Raw genomic sequence first — 10,426 nt, 5'->3', positions numbered from 1 at the left:
GGTAAACATTTTGATCACAATTATGTAACATATCTGTATTCCCTGAACAATATGTGAGCACGTTAAATTAAAAAAATCACCTTTCGTCACTGGGTATTATTTTGTCATTTGTAATTTGCCTATGAGATTTAGATGAATGTGTCCAATCATTAGCTCATGTTGTCTCAGTCAAATAAAAGAAATACCACATAGAAATTCAAAGATAAGTCCAGAAAGTATTATGATTGCTCTATAAAATCAGTAAATGACAGGTAATTCTATCCAGAGTACTCATATGTGTACCGAGTTATAAAACAGAGAATTATCAAATAATGCTACAGCATTGACAATTTAGATTTTCAGGTTTTAATGATTCTCAAACTCTTTTCCAGAAGCTTCTCAACTATAACATGCATTATTTTGTTTTTTTTTCCTTGTAGTCAAGTTATATAACAATGAAAATCCTGAGGAATCTCAGGTTAATACTCCAAGAAGGGTTTTGATGAAAATGCCAAACTTCCTTTGCATTTTTTAATTTTAATTTTTAATTTTTTTTTCTTTTTTTTATGGCTGCTCCTGCAGCATATGGAAGGTTCCCAAGATCATATTCAAATCAGAGCTGCTGCCGAGGCCCACATCACAGCCACAGCAACATTGGATCCAAGCCTCAGCTGTGACCTATGCCACAGCTTGTGACAACCCCAGATCTTTTGCCCACTGAGCAAGGCCAGGGATTGAACCCAAGTCCTCATGGACACTAAAAGGTTTTTAACTCACGGAGATGCAAAGAGAACTCCTGAATTATTTCTTAATTGTTTCTTTTTTTTCTCTCTTTTCTTCAGCCATACCCTTGGCATATGGAAATTCCTGCACCAAGGATGGAATCTGAGCTGCAGCTGCAACCTATGCCACAGCTGTGACAATGCCATGTTCTTAACTCCCGTGCCACAGGAGGAGCTCCAAATGCTTTCTTTTAATTTTTTTCTAATCAATGTGTTTCCATGTCTTAAAATTGATTTTGTGGTTTCAGCTTTTGTTTATTTTTGGTTATGAACTCTTTCCAATACACAGCCAAACGTAAACTAGTATAAAGACCACTAGTATAAGCATAATTAATCATTTATGTCTTCACACATCACTTTTGTTTCAGATATTTTAGAAACTCAGATATTGCACACCCTTCCATGTCCAGAACCCTTTTTGTCGTCTTTGACATCTTCTCCTGAGCCATTTAAGATGGAGAAGCCTGTGTTGGTGGAAAGCTCTGAAAAGAGATGGAAGTTGAGCAGAGCAGGGCTCACTTACATCAATCTACTTGATTTTTTTGTTGTTGTTGTTCTTTTTTCAGATCTTCAGTGTCTCTACAAATATTTTATTGTTTCATGTATAAAACCTGAGAGAAATGTTTGTGGATTTGTGTCGTTTTGTAATTTTTTTCTTTAAGCATTGAGGCTATATTATTAGATCAGGTCAGGTACTGAAATAATATTATTCCTTTTATCATTTATAGTTTCTATCCCATCTCTGATGCTTAAAATCTAAAATTCTTTCCTGATATTTGTAGATCTTCAGCAGTATTTTTTAGTTGTTTTTGGTTAGTTGGCACCTGTTATATGCATTTCTACCCTTTGTTAAATTTAAGTATAGTTGATTGACAATATTATATAAGTTTCAGGTGTATAACACAGTGATTCACAATTTTTAAAGTTATACTCCATTTATAGTCATTATTAAATATTGGCTACATCCTTGTGGCATACAATATACCTTGTAGCTCATTTATTTTATTACCAGTAGTTTGTACCTGTTAATTCTCTAAATATATCTTGTCCCTCCCCCTTCCTTCTCCCCACTGGTAACCACTAGTTTCTTCTCTATATCTGCAAATCTATTTCTCTTTTTTAAAGTTACTCTTTTGTTTGACTTTTCAGATTCCACTTATAATGATATTGTACAGTATTTTTTCTTTTATTTGACTTATTTCCCTATGAACAACACACTTTTATTTTCAGGCCCCGAGTCCTTTTAATCATGGAGTTTCTTATTTTACTGTGAATATTGATACTTAGGAATAGAATACTTCCTAACAGTGTATTTTGTGCTTTCTAAAAATTTTTTCCTATGCCTTTTTACCCATTACCTACTCTAAATTAAATTGCATTTTCTAAGTTTCTTTTCTTTTTACTTCCTCTTTTATTATTACATATTTTAATAAATTCCCTTAAATTTTAATATTCATACTCAACTCTCTGTTAATTGGTAAGTCTACTTTGCTATGAAATAATAAAATAAATTTAGAATATTTTGAATGTAGTTATATCCTGCTTCTAATTTATGTGCTGTCATTTGTAACTTTAGAATAAATCACTCATAATAAATTATTATTTAATCATGAATTTTATATATTATATATTATATATAATTACAATTATACTTGTACTTAATATTATCCAATATCACTGTTCCTTTAACTTTGGTGAACTTGTCAGTGATTCTCTAACTGCACTCTTTGCACCCAAGCCTCATTCATGATTTAGTTTTCTTCTGTGTGATACGAACCCTTAATCAGTTCCTTCAGTGAGAGTTTTTCTGTTTTTACTTGTCTGATAATTTCTTCTCTTAACTTTCATCCTCAAAGAAGAATTTATTTGGGTATTAATGTAAACAGACAGATAATTGTTTTCAGTACTTAAAAGTATTTCATTTTCTGACTTCATTTAATTTGGTTATACAGATAGTGGCACTACCATTTTATTTGTTATTTCTCTGTCTTTTTTAAAAAAATTTTCTGATTGTCAGTTTCAGATTTTGCCTTGTTGGAATTTAGTTGTATTTATGCTTCTGCATTTTCAGTGCCTCCTTGGCTGATCTCTCAAAATCCTATCCTTTTAGTGTATGTTCTCACAACATCCTATAACTTCGTAGAACTATCCACAACTATAATTTCAACATTACATGTATGACTGATTCATTGATATATTATACCCAGGGTTGTCAGCTTCCTAAGGGCCAGGTGTATGTCTGGCTTTGCTCACTGGTCAAAGTTAGCATTTTCCCAAACCCTAAGATGTTAATGGTTCTTCGTAAACACCTATTGACCTAAAAATCACCATGCCCCTTGCATTATAGCTATTTGAGTAGTATAAGCTCTACTACCTTTCACTTTCCAACATGACTTTCACTAATTCTTGATAATCTAAAACCTGATTTTACAACTTGCATGGCTCCCCTCCCGCACAAAACCAAAACACTTTAAGGACACAAACCATCTTTTGACTTTCTCTTACACACCTCTGCATTTATAGTATGGTGTTTTCTCTGAACATTTGTTAACTATATGGATGAATGAATGAATGAATGAATTACTGGTTGAACGAATGCTGCTGTACTCAGAGTCCATAGTGTTGTGTAAGCTTGTCACATTTCTTTCCTAATCAATGTGATATCAAAAGATTATTGATTGGCCTAAGTGAACCTCGGACTTACAATTTATTAGCTATACATATCAGGCAAATTAATTAACCTCTACTAGCTTCAGTTTCTCTTCTATAAAATGAAGGAGATAACACTAAAAACCCACAGAAATTGTGAAGATTAATTCAGCTAATGCTTGTACAGTCATCAAGCTAATAATGCCTGGCACATATTAAGTATTCAATGCCTATTACCTATATCTAATTATTATTCCCACTTGTCTTCTTTCCTGTGTTTTTTAAACAAGAGAGTCTCTCATCCCATATCATCTCCCTACTGAGTTTCATTTTTGAGGAATGAAGAAATGCATTCAATAATAAGTAGAGTTATCTGAGGGAGGATAACCAAAATTTGTGGTACCTTCCCTGAATTAACTGCACGTTGCACACTCCTTAAATTATTCAGGAGGAATTTATTGATCAGCTATTATCTTCAGGTGTGTGCTAGCTGTGGCGATCACAGTCTTTTCTTGCAAGAGTTTGTGATCTGGTGATAGCAATAGACATGTTAGCGGATAACTAAAACAGACTGTGTGAGCCGATAACTAAAACAGTGTGTTAGCCAACAGTGGTGCAGCATGGAAGATGGAGGTCAAACCCAGTTCTGTGGAGACGGAGAAAGGATCATTGGAGAAGACTTCAATTTGAGCCTCTTAGTCAGTGCCAGGACACACTGGAATCCGATGAGAAGGAAAGCTAATGGAGTATTTAAAAAATGGCGAACGGGTGAAGGACAAGCTATGACTTTAGATTGAGAGATGGAAGCTACCTGCAATTGAAACAGCCATCAACTGGGTATGTGAAGGCAAGAATTCAAATCCTACCCTGTCTCTTTCAAGCCATGTGGCACAAGGTTTACTGTTCCTTAGTGGAACCTCTGGCTCTTTAGCTGAAAGTGCAGGTTGGAGTCCCTACCTCTAAGAGTTACTTTGAGGAATCAATTAAATTGCCTACATGAAAGGTGTTTGCCAATCACCTTGTCTGTGTCACATTCCCGCGCATACCTGACCCTACCCAAGACATTGATATTCATCAGGAAAGACATTTATAAGAGCTCTGGATATTGGAAAGGAGAGTTTTGGTTTAAAGAAAAAGAAGGATTCCCGTTTTCACTTGGTGGGTTAAGAATCCAACATAGTGTTTGTGAGGATGAGGGTTCACCTCGTGGCCTCACTCAGTGGGTTAAGGATCTAGAATTACTGCAAGCTGTGGTGTAGGTTGCAGATGCAGCTTGGATCTGGCTTTGTGGTACCAGTGGTGTAGGCCTGCAGCTGCAGCTCTGATTAGACCTCTAGCTTGGAAACTTCCGTATGCTGCAGGTGCAGCTGTAAAAAGAAAAAAAAAAAAACATATAAAATATCAGACAATCATCAAAATTTCAAGTTGAAATTTCATGTGTGCATTCCACATAAGCTCTTTGGGCAAGTAGTTATATGAAATGATGGAGAATACAACTGAGGCCTGTGATTTGCTTTCTGATCCCAAGTGTTCCAATTAATCCTGAGAATGGTTAGTCCCATGTCATACTCATTTATGTTGCTCTTACATCTTTCTGAGATTTGCTTTAAAAGCAGCTTCCTGGAGTTCCTGTCGTGGCGCAGTGGTTAACGAATCCGACTAGGAACCATGAGGTTGCAGGTTCGATCCCTGCCCTTGCTCAGTGGGTCAAGGTTCCGGCGTTGCTGTGAGCTGTGGTGTAGGTTACAGAGGCGGCTCGGATCCCGCGTTGCTGTGGCTCTGGTGTAGGCTGGTGTCAACAGCTCCGATTAGACCCCTAGCCTGGGAACCTCCATATGCCGCAGGAGCAGCCCAACAAATGGCAAAAGACAAAATAAATAAATAAATAAATAAAATTAAAAAAATAAAATAAAAGCAGCTTCCTACTTCCCATTTCCTACTAGAAATGCGACTACGTTTTTCAGCTTATAGAGGACCAATGAACTTCCTTAATCAGAGGTTGAGAAAATAGGTGCCTATTCAAAGCAGAAGTAAGTCTATGTTTCTACCTTTATTTTTAGTCAAAGGGAGATTGTAGTAATGTTTCAAATGGAGGCCCACAAATTTTACCCTCTTTGCTCAAAATATGCTTTTAGTAGGAGAGTTTGAACCGCAACTGATTTCCAAGACAACAGGCTTATTGAAATTTCTATTGAATTTCCCAGAAATATTTTACAGTTGTGTCACAGTTGCAAAAGAATAGAGAAAGGCAAACATTCTGCAGACCCCTCACAAATGTGAGGACATTTTCAGGCATTGGAGAGAGCTGAGTTCTTATTGTTAGAAATACACACAAGTTTTTTTTTGTTGTTGTTGTTGTTAGAAACAGGCAATCTATTAGCTCCTCATATATTGTTTTGTGGATTTTTTAATGTAAGATATTGCAATTGTACATTTATTTTGGTTGATAATCTATAATTTCAATAGGTTTTCATAGTTTGGAATTTAATAAAAGAAGAGTAAAGACAATATTCCAATGAATTCTTGCTAAAAGTTTGCTGTTAACCTTATTTCCCTTTTTTTCCTTCTGAAACAAACAAAGTCTTTTTTCATTTCCTTGTAATTAGAAAATTAATCTAGACAGCTAGTCCATTAAGCTGAGTTCCACTCTAGTATAATCTTGCCAGGGCTTAAACCTTGTCATCAGGCTTCTTTCTCCTTCTCTCTATCCTTTTCTTTTGCCTGTTTCCTAGGACTCTCTCCCGCTCCCCCCTCCACCCTGGCCTACAGCCCCACTTAACCCCCCAGCCACTTGCCAGTAGGCAAGTACAGAGATATAGATATCTAAAGGTACATTCCCAGAATCACACTATAAAAGTCATAATCACACAGGTAAAAGATAGAAAAATAATAGTGGTTCAGAAATAAGAAAGCTGAAATAATGGCTCAGTAGAAATAAAACATTAGTTTATGGTAGTATTCATTGAATGGCATCTGGAAGTGTAGAGAAAAATCCTTTCACAGTCAGCGATAAGATGTTCACCTTCCCGTCTGCTTTGATTGCTTATGTTTCCGGTGAAGAAAGTGCCCATCACCAATGCCAGTGCACTGACAGAAGTCATCCTCCTGGGACTCACAGATTGCCCAGAACTCCAGCCTCTCCTCTTTATGCTGTTCCTGGTCATTTACCTCGTCACCATCCTAGGCAACCTGGGCTTGATGGTGTTAATCCAACTGGATCCTCGCCTTCACACCCCCATGTATTTATTCCTCACCAACTTAGCCTTTGTGGACTTGTGCTACACCTCAAATGCAACCCCACAGATGCTGACTAATCTGTTCTCAGAGAAGAAGACCATCTCATTTGCTGGCTGTTTTGCACAGTGTTACATTTTCATAGCACTGCTCCTCACTGAGCTTTACATGCTGGCAGCCACGGCCTATGACAGCTCTGTGGCCATATGCGACCCTTTGCGCTACAGTGTTAAGATGTCCAGGCGTGTCTGCTTGTGCTTGGCCACATTTCTTTATGCTTATGCCTTCTCAAATGGCTGTTCCAGGCCATCCTGACCTTCTGTTTGACCCTCTGTAGATCCAATGTCATCCACCATTTCTACTGTGCTGACCCACCACTCATTAACTTTCTTGCTCTGATACTTATGTCAAAGAGCATGCCATGCTCATATCAGCTGGTTTCAACCTTTCCAACTCCCTCACCATCATCCCAGTGTCTTATGCCTTCATTATTGCCACCGTCCGCAGGATCAAATCAGCAGAGGGAAGGCACAAGGCATTCTCCACCTGTGGTTCCCACATGATGGGTGTAACCCTCTTTTATGGCACCCTCTTCTGCATGTATGTAAGACCACCCATAGAGCAGACTGTTGAAGAATCCAAAATCACAGCTGTCTTCTACACCTTTGTAAGTCCACTGCCTTATCCGTTGATCTACAGCCTGTGGAACAAAGATGTAAAACAGGCCTTGAAGAGAGTGCTCAGTAGAAATGTCACTAAGATGGCAATGCCTCCCATTTTCAATAAACCATAATTCTAATCCTTTGTCTCAAACATGTTTGGATTTGTGTGATGAGTTTTCAAGTTCTTTCTGGCCATGTTTCAAATATCCTCGGGTCTGCGAGTAAACAGTCTGCACTTATTTATTATTCTAGATCCTTGCCCTTAATATGCTGTCCATGGATCAGTAGAAATAGCACTAGTTTGGATATTTCAGAAATGAAGAATTGCATTTTGCTCCTCAGATTCACTATATTTAAATCAATATTTTAACTGAATCTTAGGTGTTTTGTATACACATTACATTTGGAGAAGCCCTGCTCTAAGTGAAAATTACACTTGGTATTCCCTGGAACACTGGTATGCTCTTACTGTTTAAAATGATAAACAGAATAAACATGCTCTCAGCTTAGTTCCTTATATTTATTCTATTTTTGTCACCATAAATTTTGGGATGTCTGGGAATCTAAGAAGTATAGCCTTCTGTAGGCATCCCCCGACTTACCAAGTAAACTAGTAATTTTGGTTCATGATAGTAATTTTCTGTTTCTTATGAGTAGTCTTGTATTGGTCTGTATGGAATAGGAAGTGAGAGTAATAGAATAATCATTCTTTTCTTAGACCTGTGTTTGTGGATATAGTGTGTGGTCTTTATCTGTAGGGACCTACGTCTTAACTCAGACCTGCAATCTTGGATCAAGGAGCTCAGATCTAGGAACACAGTGAATGTTTTATGTGTGCTTGGACTTGAAAAATTTAGAATTTACTTGGGTTTTCCTTTTACCTCCTTTTCTAGTTTTTTTTTAAACAAATTTGGATTATTGATTTGTCTTGCTTCTTATACAAAATTTTATATATTTTGCCTACATTGTGCATTCTCTGAAACCCCTCACTTTTGTATGTTTTATCCCTTAGCTTGAAATATTTTATTATTTTTCCAGTGCCTTTGTTAACCTGTGCACTGTTTAGAAGATGGTGCTTAATGAACATATATGTGATTTTAAAAGATTTTTCATGGTTCTATATTTACAATTTAGTTCTATTTTTCAGAGAACATATGCCTTATGATTTTAATATTGAAAATGTATAGTGAGACTGTCCACTATAAAAATACCGAGCATGTTTCCAAATTTATTGATATATAACTGACATGTAATATTTTGTAAGTTTAGTATGATGTGATGATAGCTCAATGGGATGGTGTGATATATTTATATATTGAAAAAGGATTATCACAATAATACTGGTTGTCACATCTATCATCTCACCCAAGGACAATTTGTTGTTGTTTTTCTACAGTGGTGAAAACATTGAAGATCTGTTCTCTTAGCACTTTCAAATGTGCCATACATTAGATAGTTAACTGTAGTCACTATGCTATACATTAGCTCCCCAGACTTCATTCATCTTATATCTGGAAGTTTGTACCCTTTGATCAGCATCTCCCCATTTCTCTCACTTCCTGGCCCTGACTGCCATCTGTTAGTCCAACGTTTTTAGAATCCACATAAACCTGAGATCATTCCTGTTTGTCTAACTTATTTCACCTAATATAATGTCCTCAAGGATCATTCATGTTGTAGCAAATGCAAATTTCCTTCTCTTTTTGCTGAATAATATTCCCTTGTAAACACATTTTTTTTAAGCATGTGTGTGGTTGCGTGTGTGTGTCTTTATACATTAATCAACTGATGGGCCCTTAGGTTGTCTCCATATCTTGGCTGTGGTGAAATGAACATGGTGCAAATACCTCTGACATCACAATTTTATTTCCTCTGGAAATACATCCAGAAGTGGATCTACTGGAGCATATGATAGTTCTATTTTTGATTTTTTAAGGAATCCCGATACCTCTACACTGTTTTCCATAGTGACTCCACCAATTTACATTTTCATCAATAGTATATTTGGGTTCTCTTTTGTCCACATTCTTTCCAGCACTTATTATCTCTTGCCTTTTTGATAATAGCCATTCTAACAGTGTGAGGTTATATCTGCTATGGTTTTGATTTGTATTTCACTGATGATTGGTGATATTGAGTACCTTCTTCATGTACTTGTTGGCCATTTATATGTCTTCTTTGGAAAAATATCTATTCTGGTCTTTTTCTCATTTTTAAAAATTGGATTATTTGGCTTTTTTGCACTTTTATGAGTCTTTGAATATATATGTACAAATAATGCATATATATTATTATTTATTCATTATGAATGGTTATAAATATTCGGGTTTTGATTTGCAAATATTTTCTCCCAAACTGTTTTTTTCCTTTTCATTTTGCTGGTGGTTTCTTTTGCTTTGCAGAGTTTATAAGTTTAATATAGTCTCATGTGGCTAATTTTGTTTTTGTTGCTTATGCCTTTTGCGTCGTATACAAAAAGCCATCTCCAAGACTAATGTCAAAGAGGTTTTACACCTCTTCTAAGTATTGCATCATTGCAAATCTTAAGTTTAAGTCTTTAATCCATTTCGAGTAACATTTTTGTGAGTGATTTATGATGAGTCAATCTAATTTTTCAGCATATGGTTGTCCGGCATTTCTACCATCCTTCATTGAAGAGACTAACCTGTCTGTACTAAGTATTTCCAGCACTTTTTGAAATTTTCGTTCATCAAATGTGCATACGTTTATTTCTAGGCTTTCAACTCTGTGTTATCAGTCTATGTGTATGTTTTTATGTCCATGCTGTTTTCATTGTTAATTAATTAATCCATTAATTAATCCATTGTTTTCATTCATTGTAAAATAATTTCATATCAGGAAGTGTCAAGTGACTTTGTTCTTTTCCATGTTGCTTTGACTATTCAGGATCCATTGTGGTTCCATATGAATTTAAGAGTTATTTACTGTTTCTGTTAAAACATGCCACTGGCATTTTTATGGGCATTGAATTGAATCTGTAAATGGTTTTGAGTAGTACAAATATTTTAACAAATTTAGCCCTTCCAGGCCTTGAAGATGAGATACTTTCCATTTATGTCTTCATCAATTTTTTTCATCCATGGCTAATTGTTTTCATTT

The 10,426-nt window shown here is 36.0% G+C and overlaps 1 pseudogene; it reads left to right on the top strand.

The window, feature by feature from the left end:
* Positions 1 to 6,455: 6,455 nt before the first annotated feature.
* On the top strand, positions 6,456 to 7,437 carry LOC146406207 (olfactory receptor 5M11-like; annotated as a pseudogene).
* The last annotated feature ends 2,989 nt before the right edge of the window (positions 7,438 to 10,426 follow it).

This window comes from Sus scrofa, chromosome 1 (assembly GCF_054392235.1).
Source record: "Sus scrofa isolate SSC_HxYL_T2T_F1_AM1 chromosome 1, Sscrofa_HxYL_maternal_Yorkshire_Landrace_v2.0, whole genome shotgun sequence".
Classification (NCBI taxonomy): domain Eukaryota; kingdom Metazoa; phylum Chordata; class Mammalia; order Artiodactyla; family Suidae; genus Sus; species Sus scrofa.
The sequence above is the reverse complement of the archived record's forward strand: the minus strand, read 5'-3'. Positions and strand labels throughout refer to the sequence as shown.